The 22,323-nt window shown below is 40.7% G+C and overlaps 1 protein-coding gene across 1 annotated transcript in view; it reads right to left on the reverse strand.

The window, feature by feature from the left end:
- NCKAP5 (NCK associated protein 5) overlaps window positions 1–18,905 on the reverse strand; it is a 964,712-nt gene extending 945,807 nt beyond the window's left edge. Inside the window, exon 1 of the mRNA XM_082689272.1 lies at window positions 18,422–18,905. The gene's annotated coding sequence lies outside the window, so the exon portion shown is untranslated. The remainder of the gene's footprint in view (window positions 1–18,421) is intronic.
- Window positions 18,906–22,323: the final 3,418 nt, after the last annotated feature.

Consider the following 22,323-nt stretch of genomic DNA (forward strand, 5'->3'; position numbering starts at 1 on the left):
TGGACAGACTGATGCATCATATAGCAGAAGCATGAGGGTTGGCAATTCAACAGTTATGACTCCAATTCAGCTGAGAACTTTAACTGTAAGCAGACATAGACCTCATTCAGCCCTTTCACTCTGGGAAAGGGAGATTCAGCCCATTCATTCATTCAGCCCTTTTTTGGGCTCAACTCCCACATTTCTAAATGAGGATATTATTTACTCCCACAGTTGGTGAGATCATGGCCATCTTATGAAGCAATATTCTCCCCAACACAACACTACCCTCGATATCTTCCATTTGAGTTCATGCTGCTGTGAAATCATTCACTTTTCCTGGTCTGCGGGTTTCCACACAAATACCTACTTTTAAAGTCCTGGTTTTAAGGCCAATAAAGGTAAGTACAACATACGTGCTTTTTTCTGGGGGTGAAATTATATTAAGTTAACATAAGCCACCGTGCCCACGTTGAAAATTCATTTCTGACTTAGTTTTTCTTTTTTAATATGGTCTAAGTTAGAATGCAAACACTAGCCTAGGACCAGAGGGCAAAGTGAAAGTCAGAAGAGAACAGAGCCTAATAAAGTCAGGAGAAGTTGAACTTTCCACTCTTCTCCTGTTCACTCTTCAACTTTACCTTAGACACACACTGAGATCAGCACTGGCCTGAGACAGATTTGGGAGCTAGTCTTACTAGGAATTCTCACGATCCAGATTCTCATGGTACAGCCTTCCACACCTTGCCCTCCCTTCCCCGAACCCAGGGAAGAACCTGATCCCGAAGTTCCCTAAGTGTCGTCCTTAAAGTAACAGGTAATACAAACAGTGGTGCTAACAGGGAAAACTGCAGGTGCCAAAATTAGAAGCAGCTGCTGAGATCGGCAGCAAGAACTCAGAGATCCCATCTGTGAGACAATAGAGCAAAGGGAGATCCAAAAGGTACATGGGGTGGGAAGAGCTTGGAGAGGATCTGCCTGTGCACTCAGGGCTGTAGGGCTGGGACCACAGAGGATGGAGCTTAGCAACCAAAAGTATGAATCAGAGCACCGCAATCACAGCCTGCACAGGGGGGGGCCTTGGCTGCTGAATCTTCCCTACCCTGAGAAGGTAGATAGCTGTTAGATATTGATTCTCATAAATTTTCAAAGGTTTTAATGTCTCTCCTTCTCTCAATCAAATACAACATACACCATAAAAGTAGAAAAAGGGAGTATATTAAAAATCAGTCCATGACAGGTATATGGGTTGTAGGGACAAACAGATCTATGTTCAAGTTGTGAGTCTTACCACCTATTAGTTATTTGACCTTGGACAAGTGGTTCAACTTCACTGAGCCTCAATTGTCTTACTGGCAAAATAGCCATCTTTTGAGGAGGAAACCCATTTTATATACATTTTATATATGTATTTTATTCCATCGGGGGTAATGATTAATGCTTAAAATATCCTTTAAGCATGCAGTCTTTGGGAACTTATTATAAATTAATGGCTGCCCTTATTTCTCTTAAACTTGACCCGTCTCTCCTTCTGTCCCTCGGGAAAGCTGTTATTTCCAAGATGAACAAAGCACCTGTCACATGCTAGACACTAATGCACTGACTATTACATTCTGTTGTTGGCACAGTGCTTGGCACACAGTAGGTGCTCAATAAGTGTTCAATAAGGTGCTCGATCTTACCATCTGGATTCACACTAACAGAATGGAAAATGGGACAGAAGATCATTGCTTGGTGCATGGGGTCTAGAAAGTAGTCACCAAGAGAGGGAGATAAGCCTAAATCGGTCACAAGATATAGTAAAAACAATCCCCCCCTTCCCTACTCCAGAGCTCGCTCTCTCTCTTTCCAGGCAGAGTTGGCACTGAAAGGGCCTTGTCTTAATGAAGCAAGGAATTATCAGCAATCGAAGTCCAAATTAAAATAAAAAGATTCAAGTGGAGGATTGTCTCCATCAGACTGCTCTCTAAATACAAAGGGGATTTTACTTAAATCATCACAATAGGAGACTTCTTTTATTTCTCCTGGGACTCAATTTTAATAAACATGAGACATTTCTCCAACCAATTCTCTCATCACCACCCCCACCATCACAAAACCACTTTGTCTCCCCATGACATCAGCACAACCCACCTCATTGTGTACCCTGACCGGCTTCCCCTCCTCCCACTTCTCCATACTGCTCAGGAAGTAAGAACGAGCCTGGCAATGATGTATGTGCTGGAGAAGAAGGGCACATGGCTGGCTACCGGCTAACCAACCAGTCATCGGTAATGTTGGTAGTTCAAACCACTGAAACCCATTTAATGAGTGTGTGTGTGTGTGTGTGTGTGTGTGTGTGTGTGTGTGTGTGTGTGTTTTACTCAATCAAGGGTAATGATTCCTGCTCAAAAGAAAAATACTCTTTAAGCATGCAGCCTTGGAGAACTTTTTACAAATTAATGACTATCCTTATTCATCTTTTCTTAAACATGACCCTTCTCTCCTCCTGTCCCTCAGAAAAGCTGATGTTTCCAAAGACAAAAATGTGGATGTCTACTTTCTCAGAAAAATCAAGAGACGTTAAAGGCAGCAGTTCCAAGGTGAGGAAAACTACAGCAGCACAAGACATGGCAACGAATTAATGTTTTTCGTGGTGTCTAGCAACCTTCATCCTGAATGTGTATAATTTAAGTAAGAACCTGGTGCTCCTTTGCGGCGTGGTCAGAGATGGTTTAATTGAGAGCAGATCATAAGTACTGAGTGCTCTGTTGACTGCAGGAAGTGGCGATGGGGGCTGGGAGAGGCCAGAGGGAGAAGGTCCTAGAAGCACTGAGTCAGAGCTCAGTTATTTGGGGGATTCCAGTCTTCTCCCCCCAGGGATTCATAGAACAAAAAAGACAACCGTTTCTGACCCCTGATGATAAACAAGGGAAAGAACCCAAAACTCCACAGAATTTGGATGGATTAAAGAAACCCTAAAAAGAGCTACCTTAACGAGTTGGGAAGTTCAAAATAAAGGCAATACTAGTGGAAATGTGAGGGCAAGGCTAAGGCCATAACTCGGCCTACAGCCTTCCCCTAACAGACCTCACCACCTCCAGCCACCCTAGAACCTCTTTTGCATTCAACTGATGCTAGAGGTTAACGCTCCCTGTGGGTCCGGATAAGGGGAGGGTCCTTAGGATCGTTTGGGGATGGAAGGAAAATTAGGTGTACGATTAGAAAGTGGCTGATGAGAATCTACATGTGGGTTACGAAGAATTGACTGTGGCCCCCGGGGTATCCTAGGAATCGCTAGCAATCGGAAAACACATCCCACACAACTTTACTTAAAGCGCAAAGAGAGCTGTGAAGTAGTGGAGCGTGAAATACGGCTCCTAGCCACAGGGAGATTAGAAAAGCGAGTCACGGGAAATAATGAGAGGATGAAGAAGATGAAGACAGTTTGGCTCTGTGGCTCACCGCTAAGAAGAAAGCACTGAGAACGGCCGAGGGAAGAGTGGTTTCTCTGCTGTCCTGGGAGTGGGCATTTCCAGCACCCTCGTCCCTGTCACTTTGGAGGGTTCCTCATTGCATGTGACGGGGATGGGCTGGAGTGGCCCTCAGCCCCCTGCCCCCACAGTGTGGGCACACAGCTCTGGCTCATCCGGCCAGATGCTCCCACCTGTTTCCAGATGTAGACGAGTGGAAGACAAGACCCCGGGACAATCAGGCGCACTCACAGTCTTCCATAGTGTTCAGCAATGGCTGTGCTGTCCTGGTCTTACCTCCTTTGGCCCAAGACCGTTGCCAGCTTCCTATTTCCCAGCCACTGGACTTGCCTAGGTTCCAGGCTCCTGGCTGGTTCTCCAGTCTCCTGCTTATTCTCTGAGCCTCTGACTGCGGCTCCTTTAAAGGGGTTCGGTTGCTTTGGCCAAAAATACTGACTTCTACGGCCATCCTACTTGTAGGAAATTCCCTTGTTTCTAGTGTACTATTATTAGCTTTTAAAAAATAAGAACTGTGCTTATTCATCTTTCCTAGCCCCAGAGCTCCTGGCACTGATAGCTCCTTAGGAAGAATAAGATTAATTGCAAAAAAATTTAAAGGCATCAGATGATGAGTACTCTTTGGTGTATGTTTGTTCTACTACTACGTGGCACCTTGTATATGCTCATTTTGGTATTGTGGGAAGAATCCAGCCTTTGGAATCAAATTAAATTCCGCTCCCTCCTTGAATTCCTCAGGATGCTCAGACAAGACACGTACCCTCCCTGAGCCCCCATTTGCTCATTTGCAAACAGGGACAATAATTCTTAACTCCTGGGACTATTGTGAAGATTAAATCAGACATTAAATGATGCCATGATAGTCTTTTCAGCACATGGTACTGGAACAACAGGATCTCTGCCTGTACAAGAATGGAGGTGACCTTTGCTTACCTCCTTCCATATATAAAGATGGCTTCTAAAGGGATCCCAGAGCTAAATGTGAAGGCTAAAACTATCAGACTCTTAGAAGCAACACGGAAGTATCCCTTGGATTAAGCAACGGATTGTAGAGGTAATAAAGAAAGCATGAGCAATACAAGAAAGAAGCAGATAAATTGGACTTCAACAAAATTAAGAACTATTGTAGGTCAAAGGACAACAACAAAAAATGAAAAGACAAGACACAGAATGGGAGAATATATCTGCAAAACATACATCTGATAAGAACGTAATAGCATATCAGAGGAGAAAGAGGGTGACTGGTAATAGGTAGAGGGTTCCTTTCTGGAGTTCTAAATGTTCTAAAACTATATATTGTTCTAAAACTATATATTGGTGATGGTTGCACAACCTGGACATACACTAAAGCCCACTAAATTATAGTCTTCAAATGGTATGTGAATGACCTCTCAACAAAGTTACTAAAAATTCAATGAGACAGTGCTGAAATGTCCAGGTCTAACCACTGCACACAAATGCACATGGAGAAAATGCTCAAAATAGTCTAGATTGTGTTGCTCTTATTTATGATTGATGAGGCAGAATGTGCTAGCGAGAGTGACTAATGGAGGTGCTTCAGGCTGCATTAGTACAAGAATTCCTCCTCTCTAAAGCCACTGGACTGAGACATTCTTTCGTAAGAATCCTCCAGATGTCTCACAGGGGCTGTATGCCGTGTTCACGCGTGTCTCACCTGCGCTTGAACTTGTCACCACTGTATGCATTGCCCCCAGTGGGCCTGTCCTTGGCCTTTATCCCTTCAGTCAAAATGCACGGAAAATGCTGAGGAAGGGCTCATTCTCCTCTCTTAGGAGTTGAATTCTTTCTTGTGGCCTCACCTTTCAGCGCTTTTTTTCTTACTTCTGACTTATGTCGAATGAATTTGCCACAAAAATCGAATTCCTGATATTCGAATCATTTGTATCAAGTCAAGGGTTTGTTTGCTACTTGGTTTTGTTGTTGTTCATTTGTCTGTTTTTCATAAAAGCATAGCAAAAAGATTAGGAGAGTATACACCAAAACTGTAACAGTGAACATCTCTGGGTTATATATCATAATGTTGTCCTCTTTCCTATGCTTTGTGGTATTTTCCAAAAATTCTATAAAGAATCATTATGAAAAACACACTGTACATAGAAAAACACTGCATATTTAAAATGTTAAAATGTTAAAAATCAGCCCCAAGATGGATTATGAAGAGAATTATTTCCAAAGTCAAAATGCCCCCCAGAGATGTATTATAATGTCTACCGGAGTTAATGTGTGGTGTGTGTGTGAGAGAGAGAGGGAGACAGAGACAGAGAGACAAGAGTCAGCTTTATGTACATTTTACCTTTTTGGTGATGGTTTCTGTGGAATGAGGACATGTCTTTGCCAATTTCAGGCCGAGGCAATAGTCGAATGTTCTTTTCGGTTTGCAGATTCAACATGATAATTTACACCACTGCCCATACATCTTTTCACCTTCCCCTGGCACCTTCTCACTAGATTCTTGCAGGCAAAGGAAACCTGAGTGATCTGTATCACAGAGCCACCACCCCTCCATTTACAGTCTCGCAAAAAATTCTCGTCTAGACAATAATTAAAGTCAGAAATGTAACTTAATTAAAGCACCTCTTTCCCAAGCCCTGAGGGCCATTCCTCAGCACTTACACACAGCAGTCTACTATTTACAGACACAGTTCTGGGGGGCGCGCGTGGGTATATCCTCTCAGGTACACCCTTGTCTTCCTACCTCTATGAAGGAATGCGAGAAAGAACCAGGGTGGGGGAGGGCTGGTTGACATGGGTGTGAAGACAAAAGCAGGATGTTTTCCTAAAGAGATAAAGGACAACTGTCAAGAATCACAGTGGTGTAATTAACACATCAAGAAAACAGAAACAGAATTTGATCAGTCAGGAGCCTTGGAAACCCTCCAGACTGAATATGCCCCAGAGGTCACAAACCAGCAACTCAACTCCAGGGGCTTTGATGGCCTTCAGATATATTGAAGTCGGCCTACAGGTTATTAGTTTGAAATGATAGCTAGCATTTAAAAGGAGGGGATTTTACCTAAAAATCAGATTTCCAGTTTCTTTTAAATAATTACAACACACAGCTACAGAGCCAGCTCTTTTTTGGCAGCAGGTGCTGGTGCTGAGTAACAGCTCCGTCCTTTAAGCATTCAGCGGGACATATTCCCCAGGGTACCCACATCCTCAGGAATCCCTGTCCCTCTGCAACAAAGAGATCCAGGGACAGTCCCATTTATTGTCATGCAACTGGTTTTGTTTTTCTGGTGGCTGGCCGGCTTCCATTTTTGTATACCCACCTGTGTGGCCTTAGAGGACATTTGGGTTTGAGACCTTACCCACTTCCCCCCCGCCCCCACTCCCAAACTACTTCCCCTGGTTGATGCCTTACCAAAGTCATTCCTTTGGCTAGAATTCTCCTTCCCTTTTCACTCACTGGGGCCTTGTCAGAAAATGGATCCAGGTGCAATCCTGAAATTACCTTAAAGGCATCATAAACTTCTGAGAGAGAAGTAGAGTGATGATGTATAGTAGAAAAACTGCCTTTGAAAACACTGAACTCAGATCGAAGTCCCAGAAATAACAGGACTGTCCGAACGTGTGGGTCCAGACCTCAGTTCTTCACATTTCTAGTTTAAGATCCTGAGCAATGTATTGAACCTCGGAAGCTCTTTCCTTATCTGTGAAATGTAGATATTTTACCCTGCCTGACTCCTAAGGTTGTTCTGAAAACCAAAGATTATATTCTAAGAAGGTGAGAGGACTAAATCAATTTAAGATAATTTGGGACATGAGGGGAGGGAGTAAGTTATTAAATTACTTTGAATGGTTTGGCCAAAAAAAATATGCCTTAGCAAATTTTCCAAATTTACTCCCTGAAAAAGCAAATAGGATAATATGATTCTTTTTTTTTCTTTTAGAAAATTGCAAATAAAAAGTTTAATTTCAGAAACTGAGTTCACCATTTATAAATACACTAAAACATAGTCAATGCAAATCCAGATTTAACAAAACAACTTCTCTAAAGGGTCATAGGCACATGAATGACTTGTTCCATCCAGAATATTTAATTGGTTTGAAATAAGAAAATGAACGCTTTTCTAGTTGTTGAAGAAAAAATTCTGAAGATAGATCATTGTTAAAAAAAAATCTGACAATTGACCCTTCATTCTGCTTCCCTGGGATTCTAAAAGACTCTAGTGATGGCTGAATCTTCATATATATATACACACACACACACACACACACACACACATATATATGTATATATATAAAATATAAATATTATATATGTATATATAAAAGGCTGTTCTTAGAACTGCCCATCTCCTCCCTGAAAATGGGCCATCTCTTCTTCTATAAGAACTTTATATATAATATGATCAAATTAGGGTCAGTGGGATCATATGATTCCTAATTTGTTTTTAACATTTAACTCAGTCTGTGGTTTGTTCATGGAATGTACAGAGGTGTTTTAAGTATGTCGATAACCTTTCTCTTTAACTCTCCAGAAGACCCAGCTACCTCAAATTCTGCCTGCCACAGTGTCTACACTGCCCACTGGTATAGAAGTGTCCACCTACAAGCATTCTGTAACTGGTTCAGGACATGTATCATGACATGTATATTTATAGGTGTATCTATGACATTCTGACCTGTGGCATCTAAAAAAGGGGAGACTATGCAGAAATTGGTCACAAAATGAATAAGCCTTTTAAATCATTTAAATTTTTTCCAAATATGAAAATGATAGGTATTTATTATCAATAATTTGGTTATGGCCATAATTCTTATTGTAGGTATGTATCATAGATACACACTGTTAATATTTGATGAATTTCTTCACCAGTCTTTTTTTTTTATGTATTTATTTAATTGACTATTTTGTCTGAAATTACTATTTTAACTGGCTATATAATATTTCATTTTATGATTACAACATTTTATTTCTTGGATTACAGTGGTGAATGGTGAAGGTGCATTTTACTGATTATGATATTAAAATACATGAATTAGGAACAAATTCAGCAATACAAAAATGCACAGTAAGAGAAAAGTTATTGTATCATTTCAGCAGTTGGACTTTCAAAATTTTGTTTATATGCACATCTATACAGATAAAGATATGCCTTTTTAAAATAAGTTCATGATACACATTTATACTTAGCCTACATTTTCCACTTCCTGTATCATAGGCTCATTCCTATCAACTAGGTCTATATCAGGTGTTCTCTTTGTTCCTTTGCTTTCTGAAAGAGAAAGTGTGTGCATGTGCACAGCTGTGGGAGGGGCAGAAGGAGAGGGAGATGTATCTCAAGCAGGCTCCATACGCAGCACAGAGCCTGATGTGGGGCTTGATCCCACCAATCCAAGATCATGACCTGAGCTAAAATCAAGGGTTGGTGACTTAACAGACTAAGCCCCCCAGGCGCCCCTACAGCTATCTCAGTTTTTAATGGCTATATAGTATTCCCTCATGTGGTTGGACTATTACATATTTAACAATCACCTACCAATGGGTTTTTTATTACTATCAGTTTTCACTAGCAGGAATGTGACTGTAATAAACATCCTATGCATATTCTTTGTGGACTTGTTGATTATTTTTAAGATATAATCTTAGAAATGCATTACTGAGTCAAAAGCATGCTCTCTGCCATTCAAATTGCTTCCCCTCCCCCATTTGTGCCAATTACACTTCCACTAAGAGTAAATGAGAATGACTGATTTCTACCTCTTCATCAAAAGAGAGTTTCATCCTTCCTAATAGTTAAAATAATATATCAGGGGCGCCTGGGTGGCTCAGTGGGTTAACCCACTGCCTTCGGCTCAGGTCATGATCTCAGGGTCCTGGGATCGAGTCCCGCATCAAGCTCTCTGCTCCACAGGGAGCCTGCTTCCTCCTCTCTCTCTCTGCCTGCCTCTCTGCCTACTTGTGATCTCTCTCTGTCAAATAAAAAAATAAAATCTTTAAAAAAAAAAACAAATGTTTAAAAAATAAATAAATAAAATAAAATAATATATCATTATTTTCATTTGTATCTTTTGATTCCTAATGAGATTGAACAGCTGTTCAAATGCTTCTTAGCCATTTGCATTTTTTTTTTTTATGAACTGTGTTTCATTTCCATTAACTATTTTCTATTGGGATACTCATCTTTTCCTTGTTGATTTACAAGAGCTCTCTCTAGTCCACAATGTTTCTTGTCACTCTTCTACTGAAAGACAGTTGTTTTCCATATTTTATCATTATAAATAATATAGTAATGAATATTTTTATAAGTAGATATTTGTCTATGTCATATATATTATTTCTATTGAACAGATATGATTAAAATAGACTAGATTAACATACTCTAATACATGTTGCTAAAATGCTTTCCATAAAAGCCATGTCCATTTATACTCCCACCAGCAGATTATGAGAAAACCTATCTCATAACAACCCATTTCAAACCTAATCAGATTATTACAATAGGAGGCAGATCAAGACATAGAAGAGCACGACCTAGAAATAAGAGGCAGGTGACAGTCTGTCCTGCCATAGGATTTTTAGAAGCCAGGAAAGAAGGGGAAGACCTGAACATTTTAATAGAACTAAATGGAGAGGCATACACTCTTTATTTCTTTTAGAATATGCCCTAAAACCAGCTCTGTCACAGTTCATTGAAAATATGTGATTGCTGTTAATTGAAAATAAGAAAGCTGATTAACACATTCAACTTCTAACCTTTTCATATCCTACCAACTAAGTCCAATCGCTTATTGTGCAGATGCCTGCCTCTGTTAGAAACACTACAGTGCTAGTGAATCCAAAGACACAACACAGCCTCTTCCTGGTGACGAGGTGAGAGTAGGGACTCCTGAAGTCAAGCCTGGAGGACAGGAAACAGGAATAGCTTCTGTGTTTTGCCAATTAAAGTACAGAGAGGTGTTTTAGATGGAAGTCTAAGCCTGGGAAAACACGCAAATGTTACTTATTCGATAAGTAAACCAACAAAACACTTTGCAGCACCAAACTCAATGAATGGTCTTTCAATAACCAAAAACCAGCAGGTTCTCAGTTCTAGGTACTTTTCCCAGTGAACAAATCACATCACTGAGCATGAATTACAGCACGTCGGGGAATGGCAGCAGCAAGCCAGCCAGTAATGTCTAAGGCAGAGAGTTGATAACGAATGTCTAATCAATGGTTCCAAGGTATAAATCCAATAATAACATTAAATAGTATCATCACCCAGTTAAAGCAATTAAGAATTAACAGCATGTTCTTCTTCTTTCAAACACAGGTAATCACATCAAAAGGATCTTAACAAGCAAAACTGTAGAAGTAATGTATTTTTTGTTATATGTGTATTTTTATATATAAGCTATAATTTATATATAAATGAAAAGTTCAGTTCTATGTCTTTTCCAGTATGATTTGGCTGATTTTGTGTGTTCTTCCACCTGTTACTGGTTACAGATCACATTATAATCACCACTTTCTAACCAAAAGCATCAAGCTCACCATTGAGACTCTACCACACAGCATGACAGTGTCTTGCAAACGGTATTCTCTTTGTCTTTTGCATTAGCAGGAACATTTCAGAGCCTGATTATTAATGGTACTGCTCTGTTGTGTTTCTTTCCCATTTGGTTCTTACTCCCTCCTGGGACTTTGACACTTCCAAGGACTTCTAAATCATTTTACCAACTCAGACCTCTTTTCTATCCTCCAAGCATGTGCTTTTAAATACTAATTGGTCATTTCCACCTTATACTCTGTGTAGAGCTCAGCCTCACATACCCAAAGCTCAGCTCTCAAGGCTCCTCTACTCCCATTGGCTTCTTTTAGTTCGTAGTTATTGAGGTCACCAGCCTCAGTCACTGAAGTTCTAAAGATTCACTTCCTTCTAGTTCCTCGCCTCTCTTCCTCCTCTACGTCAATCTGTGCTGACCCAGCTTTGAGCGTGCCTGTTCTATTTGCCACACTATTTCCATAGTATTACCTTGGTTTTTGTCCATCTCAATTCCTGGGAGGATGATCACCATCACTTTCTAACTGCTACCATCCCCAGGCTTTCTTCTCCCTTGAAAAGGCTGCCTCAGAAATGATGATATCATCACATCATTGTTCTTCTTAAAGCCTTTACTGATTTCCCATAGCCAACTGTACAGAACCGCTCCTGGATGAAAATGCATTTGTCAATGCAAGAGAATAAGACACATCTAAGCTAGTGAATGCTTGATTCACAATTTTAAAACATTTGACTTGTGGCATATGAATCGCTATTTGCACTCTTGTCTTACGCTCAGAAATGGATATGGTGAACCTGACTTGGAGGAGTCCAATTACTCTGGTTTCTCCCCTGAGGATTTTTTCTTTTAAGAAAAAAATTATTGAGATAGAATTCACAAGCAGGGGGCACCTGGGTGGCACAGTGGGTTAAAGCCTCTGCCTTCGGCTCAGGTCATAATCCCGGGGTCCTGGGATCGAGCCCCACATCAGGCTCTCTGCCCTGCAGGGAGCCTGCTTCCTCCTCTCTCTCTGCCTATCTCTCTGCCTACTTGTGATCTCTGTCAAATAAATAAATAAAAATCTTAAAAAAAAAAAAAAAGAATTCACAAACAGTAAAATTATCTTTTTCAAAGAAAGAGCACTAGTCAATAGTTTCTAGTATATTCATGGAGATGTGCAACCATCACCATAAGGAATTTCAGAATATCTTACTACTCCAAAAAGAAATGCCAAGTTCCAGAACACTTTATTATCCTAGGAAAAAAATGCCATGCTAATTATCAGTCACTCCCCAATCTCTCTTTTTCCTAGCCCCCAGCAAACACTAGTCCACTTTCTCTAGCTACAGATTTGCCTATTTTGGATATTTGACAAAGATGGAATCATATAATATGTGTCATTTGGTGTCTAACTTCTTTCATGTAGCATGTTTTCAAAGTACATCCACATTGCAGTATCAGTACTTAATTCCTTTATATGGCTTGATAATATTCGATTATATGGATATACCATATTCTGTTTATCCATTTATCAGTTGACAGACATTTGGGTTCTTTCCACTTTTTGGTAATTATGAATAATGTTGCTAAGAACATTCATGTACACATTTTTGTGTGTACATACATGTATGATTCTCTTGAGTATATATACTTAGAAGAGGAATTGCTGCATCAAACAGGAGATCTATTTGTAGCATTTTGAGAAATGGCCAAATCTTTTCTAAAATGGCTGTACCATTTTACATTCCTACCAGCAATATATGAGGGTTCTAATTTCTCTACATCCTTACCATCATTCATTATTGTTTATTTTTTTTCTAATTACAGTCATCCTAGCGGGTATGAAGTGGTATTTCATTTGGTTTTGGTTTGTGTTTACCCTAATGACTAACGATGCTGAACATATTTCCATGTGCTTGTTAGCTGTTTGCTTATCTTCTTAGGAGAAATTACTTTGAAATTACTTTGAATCCTTTGCCCATTTTTAAAACGAGTTACTTTGAGTATTATGAGTGAGTAGTAGAAGTTCTTTATGTATTCTTGTTGAATAATATTCCATTGTATGGAATACAAATTTCTTCTTAGATATATGATTTGTAGATATGTTCTTTCATTGTGTAGGTTGTCTTTTCACTTTTTTCATGATGTAATTTGAAGCACAAAAGCTTTTAATTTTTATGAAGTCCCACTTAGCTGCTTTTTCTTTCATCACTTGCTTTTGGTGTCATATCTGAGAAAACTACCTAATCCTGAATCATGAAGATTTAGTCCCATGTTTTCTTCGTAAGTTTTTTATAGTTTTACCTCTTACATTTAGTTCTGTGATCCATTTTGTGTTCATTTTTGTATAAGGTATGAGTTAAGGGTCCAACTTCATTCTTTTACTTGTGGATATACCTCTGTCCCAGAACCATTATGTTGAAAAGACTTTTCTTCTATTACTCTCTAACTATTTTAAATGTGTCATCCTCTGGCTTTCTAGACTTCATGGATTCTGATGAGAAATCTGCTTTTAATATTAGTGAAACAATACCATACACTTCTCCCTTGCTGCTTTCCAGATTGTTTGGACTTTGGCAATCTGATTATGACATAGCTCAGAGTGAACTTTTTTGAGTTTACCCTACTTGGAATTCATTGGGCTTTTTGAATATGTAGATTCATGTTTTACATCGTCATTTTCAGGCATTATTTCTTTAAGTATTCTTTCTGTCCCTTCCTATCTCTCCTTTCCTTCTCATACTCCCATTATGTACATGTTGGTACACTTGATGGTGTAATACAAGTCTCTGAATTTCTACTTCCTTTTTTCATTCTTTTTTTCTTTCTGTTTATATATTGAATAATCTCCTTTGATTTGTCTTCAAGTTTTCAGAATTTTTTGCCTACTAAAAGTTGCTATTGAATTGTATTAGTGAACTTTTCATTTTAGTTATTGTGCTTTATAGCTCCAAAATTTCTATTCATTTTCCCCATAATTTCTCTTTATTCATATTCTATTTGCTGATATATTCTTCTCATATTTTCCTTTGTTTCTTTTGACATGACTTCCTTTAGTTCTCTGAACATATTTATGATCACTGGCTTAACATCTTTGTGTAGTAAGTCCAATACTGGGTCTTCCTCAAAGATCATTTCTATTGACTGCTTTCTTTGCCCCATCTATGCAATATACTTTCATGGTTTTTTGTATGTCTCATCAGCTTTTTTGAAAGATGGACATTTAAAATAGTATAATACAGCAACTCTGGAAATCAGAGGAACAAAGCCTCTGCTTCTTCTGAATAAATGGAAATAATGCCTACCTCATCAAGGTATTTTCAGATTGAATGAGTTAATGCATAGATAGCCCTTAGTGTAGTGGATATGTCATAATAATCCCTCAATAAATGATAATACAAGGAAGTAACCAGAGAGCTCCCATCTCTGAACAGACTGGCTCACTGAAGCTACATGAGTATGTTTCCATTTTGAAAAACAAGGTATGTTTCAAAAGTGAGAGCATTGTCTATATGTAGTCTTCCATCTCTCACTACAGAGACATTTCCCAAACTGATACACATGCATTAATCTCTCTCATGTACACCACATGCTACCCTCCTATAAATCAGACTTCCAAGAAACATGTCATTCACTAACTCATACATGCATTCTCATGATCAACAATTATTGGGTATGTTACAAATGCCAGGCACTAATCTTTTTTTTAAGATTTTTTGAACTTGTTTATTTGAGAGAGAGGGAGTGAGTGAGAGCAAGAGAGAGAACAAGCAGGGAGAAGAGCAGAGGGAGAGGAAGAAGCAGACTCCCTGCTGAGCAAGGAGCCTGACCTGGGGCTCAATCCCAGGACTCCGGGACCATGACCTGAGCTGAAGGCAGAGGTTTAACCAACTGAGCCACCCGGCTGCCCCTACACATGCTGGGTGCTAATCTTCACACTGGTAGAGGGTGATGAGCAAGAAGACAAGTCCCCTGCCCTCATGGACATTACCTTCCCCGAGGATATGGCGGTAGATTCTGGTGACTCCACTCTAGCAGTAGAGACTGAAAAAACTAAGATGGACTTTACCTAACCCTTTGAGAGCTTAGGCTCTGCTGGGATCCAGATTTCACTCAGAAAACCCCCATCAGTGGGATTTTGAAGTCAGAGTAAAAGATCATGAGGTAGATGTTGCATTTCTACTGCTCCTGCCAGAGGGTTAAGTATCATGTAGTCTCTTTAGCAAAGTCCCAGCAACCTGTCCCTAGCTTCATGTGTTTCAAGAAACAGAGATTCCCACTTTGGTGGAGGAGATGATGGTGTGACCCTAGAGTGGGCAGTGGTGGCATCAACTTCCCAATTTTGACTTTTGTACAGTGACCAACACAGAGTGGCCAATTCTCTTGTGCCGTTCCAAGCATTAGCTCAGAAGCTCTGCCTGTCTCCAGTTCCTGTAAGACTGCATATGTCACCTAAAACCAGTGTGAACTCCCTTCCTGCTTAAACAAGCTGGAATAGATTGTATTATTTGTTACTGACTCCAGAGCAATACAGGAAAACATATCATAGAAAGATAAATTAAAAAAAAAAGGCACATATTCACTGTCAGAAGTGCTCTAAAAGGAGAGAGATATAAGATGAGGAAAGGTTTTTCAGAGGGATTCGTTCCAAAGTCTCCTTGAGGGAGTGAATTGAAACCAAGACCTAGGGAAGGGAGGTGCTAAGAGAAGGCAGGGAAAGAGATTTCTGGACCAAACAAACATCAGGAGCAGAGACCCAGATTTGGAAAAGAGTTTGTTGTATTCCATCCTCAGAAAGAACAACAGCATGATTGGAGATTGGGGACAAAGCGCATGAGATAAGACTAGAAACCCAAGCAGGTTCTACAGCCGCTCAGAGTCTGGCCCAGTCTGGTGCCAGTCTGCAAACCATTTGTCCAGGACCCACGAGAAGTCCAAAACATACGAGTAAATGTTTAGAAATGTTGTAGCAGTTTGACATTGTCACAGCAGTCAAGCAACATTTTTATCACATTTAAGAAAACGATCACTCCACAACAGACTGAAAATTTGAACAAAAACCAAAACAAAACTGGTCCTTCAGCACACAGCATTGGAGAAGTGTTGTTCTCCATGTCTTGCCTCTCAAATTTATCTGTGAAAGGCCAGATAGTAAATGTTTCAGGCTTTGGGGGGTTATAGGTACTCTGTTGAAACTATACACCCCTGTTGTTGTAGCACAAAAGTGGCCATAGGCAACATGTAAATACAGGGGTATGGCCGTGTTGCAATAAAACTTTATGTATAAGAACAAAGTATGGGCAGATTTTGGCCTGTCATGCAGGTTGATAAACCAACTCAGTTTTAGGCCACAGTAAGGAGACTGTACTAGATTCTAAAGGCAATAAATCGGGGTGCCTGGGTGGCTCAGTGGGTTAAAGCCTCTGCCTTCGGCTCAGGTCATGATCTCAGGGTCTTGGGATCGAGCCCTCCATCAGGCTGTCTGCTCAGCAGGGGACCTGCTTCCCCTCCCTCTCTGCCTGCCTCTCTGCTTACTTGTGATCTCTGTCAAATAAATAAAATCTTAAAAAAATAAAATAAAATAATAAAGGCAATAAATCCATCTGTTTAACCATTGTATATTAATTATACTTCAATTAAAAAAAACCTTCCTGCTTAATTGAGACCATCCCTCACTCTTGATCCTTACCCATCATGCCTGCAAGTATTTGTAAAGTCTTTGCTTCAGTGACTCTAAGTCAGAAACAAATCTCAAAGCTCCTCCTAGCCCTAATTCAGCATTCTCCTCAGTTTGACCCGACCCGACCCTGGCAGGTTAAGTCACTGTTAAAGGGCAGGGTCCCTTTTGTCTATTATCTGCATCCTCAAATAATGAGGATGATACCGTTCACCCTGTGTTGGCCTGATGAGTCAAACTATAGCCCTAAGGGGCCATAGCCTTACATTCTCCAGGACCTGGTCAAACCTAGGTCCACATCGCCCTCTGAGTCATCAAGTCACCTCAGTGCCCCGTTCTCTGGAGCACACTGTCCCATTTTTTTCCTCTGTACAAAGTTAGATTTCTAAGTCCCAATGTACTTCTGTGACCACTGCCCATCTGTGGCTCTTTTGGTATGTCTGAAACGGTTGTGTTGGACAAGCGGCCCGTCCCATGTGTAGTCTTGTTTTTCTCTGAGCTCAGACACTGCCACAGGCAGAAAAGCCTTCTGCATTCACACATGTCTCTCTTTACACAGCACCCACTTCATAAACACCACCCAACCCCCATACAGTAGAGCGCCTTATTCTCTCTCCCACGTGGAGCCTAGACCGCCGTGTGAGGAGGCGGACTCCTACCAGCAGGTCTCGTACACAGAGGGTACAGAGCTGAAGCAGTTCTTGCTGAAATCTCTTTTATTTAAGATTTCTTTCACTGACTCATGAGAAACTCAATGGGTAAAACTTTGCTGTTGCAAGTTTCCTTAAAATATCCCTTCTGGGCCTACCACCGTTTATCTTGGCAGCAGGTAGCTTGGAGAGTTTTGGAAAGTCTCAGCTTGGCAGAGCCTCAGAGCTACTGGCACATTAAAGATTAATAAAGCGCATTTAACTGAGCTCAGGACACTGCAACGTGATCCTTCACCGTGAAATGTGCAAGATTCTTTGTTTGCAATGAACCAAACTGAAGCCCCAAAGGGCCCACCGTGACAAGCTAATATCGGAAACAATCAGGAACTTTGTGTGTCTTTCCCCGGGAAATTGATGGGTAGGAATCAATGTCCCGGCTCAGCCATACTCTCACTTTAGCATTCTCAGGAATTTAAGATGGATATCTGCGAACGATGCACAGAGCGGGGCATTCAGTGAGCTTCCAGAACCACAGAGATAGTCCAAACGCAGCTGCCTCCTTAAAGCGTTAAGAGAAGACGGACTCCAAACAAATTCCTAATCTGGCAGCTTCTCCAATCAAAGGCAAGATAAAGCAAAGCATTTGAAAACATTTCGGACTTGCTTGAGTAAAACAGAATGCTGGTGCTTGCCTGAACAGTAACCTAGGAAGAAGAAAACGCTTTCTGCCTGCATAGGTGCGGGGGCGGGAGCAGAATGCGCCAGGGAAGGTTTTAAATGAAAATAAAAATTAAACAGTCTTGTACCTCCTAACTGCTGGTTCACCAGAGGAATCTCCCCGCTATCCATCTCGGGACACCTGGACACATGCAACAAATACTGGGGACAGACCCGTGGAGGCAAACATTTAAAAATGTATCACTTTGAATTCTGGCAAAGCACTGGCTGGCTCCACGTGCTGGGTAATGCCTTGTGTCTATTTACACAGCAATCCCCTCACCTCCTCCAGAAAAGTCCCAGGCAAACCCTGCACCGTGCACATCAGAGCTCAGGAGCCCAGCGCTAAGCACCGCTGACACTCTTTCCTCCGCACCGACATAAATACTAAAGAAGAAATAAAAAAGGGAGAGAAAAGAAAATTCTGTCCTTACCGAAAAGGCATAGCAGACAGGGACGGTGAGTGTTTCACGTTAGCCCACTCAGTGCTTTCTCTTTCATTCGTCAATGTTCTAAGGCTATTGATGAGCGTTCCCGGGGTTCTCGGATCTTCCTTCAAGAGTTTTAATCACCGGCTTCCCCAGCCCGGGGTTTAACAAACACCGCTGTGTTCTGTCAATATTTGTATGCAGCACCACATTGGGCAACCAGCCAACGCACCGAGTTTCAAGAGGCAAGGGGAGAAAACTGACACCCTAACAAACATGCTTCCCTCCTTTGTGTCTTTCAAGGTGGCGCGCAAAGTGTCATCTTTGATTCTGACAAGAGCTAAAGACAGCCTCTTTTTGTGACTTTCTCCACTGCCCCCAAACGCCAGGCTGGGCTGCCCAAGTTGGGCTCTCTGCAAAGTTTGTTTTTTGTCTCCCTGCCCTGAAGTTCTCTGCACAACCGCCCGCCCGCCCGGCTTGCCTCTCCACCAGCTGCACTTTAAATGTATTTTAATTGGCTGGAATGTCGAAAGAATCCATTTGGCAGTCGTTTGCATGTGAAGCACGCCCAGGGCAGCTGAAGGAGGCCCCAGAAGCGGCCGATTACTTCATCAAAAGCTGCAGTTTGAATACCATTGACTCCTACATAACTACAGTGAACTCCGTTCTATAGGCAAGAAGGAGTAATTAATAATTTGCTGAGAAAATTCTTCATTCATCTAAAAGCAGAAATGCAAAAGAAAAAAAAAATCCCTGCAGACACAACAGTTCTTATGAAAGGCTTGATTTATAGCCTCCAGTTCTACTCTTCACAAACATTGACTTTGTATAGCATTACAGGAGGGGGTATAATGCATAATTCGGTTTGCTTGAAAAGTTAATTTAAGTAATTTTCCTTTTGAATGATCCCCTGAGATACATCATTCTATTACCTCTTTGTACATTAGCCATATGCTACAATAAATATTGTCAATACTTGTGGCATTTCCTCATTCCCTGTATTTTTCTTGGTCGGTTGCAATAATTAGTTTGTGGCCTCCACTAGATCCAGTCACAAATAAATTCACTCTGAGTCAAAGCGGATAATCATCACTACCCAGAATTTATGAGCCATACTGAAGTTTAAAACACTCAAAGACAAATGTCAGTTTAAACAGATTCTAATCAAGGGGGAAGGGGGGGGCATATGCACATATACATGTATGTATGTCTTAAAAATAAAATATTGATAAGATGTATAAAGTAACAAAGAAATGCAATAGCCTTTAAGAGGGTCTTTTTTTTTTTTTAAGGTTTTATTTATTTATTTGACAGAGAGAGAGAGAGAGAGATCACAAGTAGGCAGAGAAGTAGGCAGAGAGAGGGGGAAGCTGGCTCCCTGCTGAGCAGAGAGCCTGATACGGGACTTGATCTCAGGACCTTGAGATCATGACCTGAGCTGAAGACAAAGGCTTAACCCACTGAGCCACCCAGGTACCCTAAGTGGGTCTTTACCAATATTTTGCTGAGAAGCATTTCCAATAGCTTATATAAACTGGGTTTACAGATTTAGGAACTCTGGGAAGTATATTTTGAAGAAACATCATAAGTAACCCTGACCTTCACCCCTCATTAAGAACCGCTGGTTCAGAGTCAGAATATCTAGGAGGATCTTGGCACTCTGAGGATGTCTCTCAATGGAAAATGTGAGCCAGAGAACATTGTCAAATTTGTTCTAATGCCTTTTCCTCACTTCAATAAAATTGTGGTTCATAACAAGACAGTACAAGAGAAAGAATGGTGTACGCAAGTTGCTTCAGTCAATTTGCTGAACGGCTCAGAGACTAAAAACAGTTAATGGGCTTCATTTGCAGAAAGACAGAGGAGCAGAAGATTAGGAGAAAGGATGGGGGGGCACCTCCATGGGCACAAAACCTGCACAGTGACACAGAGCCCCCAGCTCAGAAAGGACCTGCCCTTGGAATAATGCTGAGTTGCTGCCATCTTGAAATCCTTCACTCTTGAGCCAGGGACCTTGCATTTTCATTTTGCATTGGGTCCAGCAAATTAAGCAGCTGGTCTTGACACACATAGCATAAATCTATCCATTTCAACACATGGTTGGAATTGGAAAGCACTGGGAAGACCATACTGAGGGTGTGGCTAACACCCTGCTTTTGGCATGCCCAACATTCTACTTAAGATTTTGGAGCCACTGAGAGGATTGGGGAAGGTTACTTGGGAAGAAGACTCCAGCAAACACAGGGGGTGAAAGTGATATGGCAGGTTCTGACTGGTCTCCCCTGAGCCAATGGTTCAAGATTTGGCTCTATCACCATACGTCATCTTACTGTTTCAGAGAGACTTTTTTTTCTTTCTCATACATCCATTCCCCAACTGTCATTCTATGGACAGAAAGCTCCATGTATAACCATCATCCATTTTTAAATTATTCTAGAGCCTTGATTCAAGGTTTGACAAAATTAAATTCAATTCCAAAGATTCAGGCACTGTCTACCCAATACTGCAAGGTCCAGTGGCTCACAAGTTATTGTCTCATGGGTCATCTTGTGCTCCCAAAGGTGTTGTCCAAGATCAGTCCTTACACCTGAATTTTCACCTGCCTTGGCCTTAACAGAAACTATATAATATATATAGTATAGTTTCTATATATATTATATTCATATTATATACATATATATGTATATATATACATATATACATATGTGTTTGTGTGTGTGTATATATATATATATATATATATATATTTTTTTTTTTTTTTTTTTCCTTCTAGGAAAGAAGTTGTTCTTAGACATCAAATACTTAATGTTGCTGGTTCTTGTATATGTTAGCTGGACCTCTAGAACATTAACATTAACACCTTCCTCTGATACTGGTACTTAGCCAATGATACTGGTGCTTAGCAAGTAAAATAGATTCACGTTCTATAAATAGAATAAAATTTAGAAATTGGCTGGTCCAAACTATTATTTTTTTAAAGGGATAATTAAGGCAAGAAATGATTAATGACTTCCTAGAAAGCCAATAAAACAACCTGAACACTTCCTTTTGCTACACATGGTCCTATGTTAGCCTGTCCAAGTGATTCCCCATTCTGACTTGCCCACTATTCTCCTGGCTCCAGTCTACTTTCATTCCTCCAGGTTTATTTCAAGTGCCCAAGTCCTAACACTTTGTCTTACTCTGTATGAACCACTTTCATCCACAGCCTGAGCATGCTGCTTCTATAAGGGTATCTGATCTACATATGACACAGGGCATAGCCTTCATAGAATAAGGCCACCTAGGAATTCTTAGATCTTTTGATGTAAGTTCTTCTCGGCCACTTAGAATATTTTATTCTGTATCCTGGTAGAGGCAGATTTGAAAGTTCACAGTGTCCAAGGAGTAGCAAAGTGATCCTGTTTTAACTCCCTGCCAGAGCTTGTCAGCTTATGCTGCCCTTCTTTACCCATAATCTGAAGACTGGGTTTCAGTAGGTGAGGAATTCCTTAGACTACAGCTGACCAATACGGGACCATATAGGGGCATATGGTGAGTCATGGACACAAAGTAAGAAACCATGTTCTGGGATGCAGAACAATCCATTAGAATGATCTGGTAGATTCTAGAAGTCATAGAAATGTCAAGGGTTAGAACCAGGAAGGCGAAGGGAAAGGTTCTGATGGAAGGTCTTTGTGCTACTGAAAACAAATCAAATGCCCATTATGTTACTTTTCTTGCACTGACCCTGACAGGGCCCCAACTTACTCATGTGTCCATGGATAGCACTAAGACCACTACCCATAGGTATAGTAACTAAACCTGCCACCCAAGATTAGACTATGCACACTCGTCCCGCTCTTCAGTCATGGAAATAGTAAAGCCAGGAAGCTTGGAAAGCACTCAAAACCCCCATGACAAACCCA

Source organism: Mustela nivalis (assembly GCF_964662115.1).
Source record: "Mustela nivalis genome assembly, chromosome: 11".
Lineage (NCBI taxonomy): Eukaryota > Metazoa > Chordata > Mammalia > Carnivora > Mustelidae > Mustela > Mustela nivalis.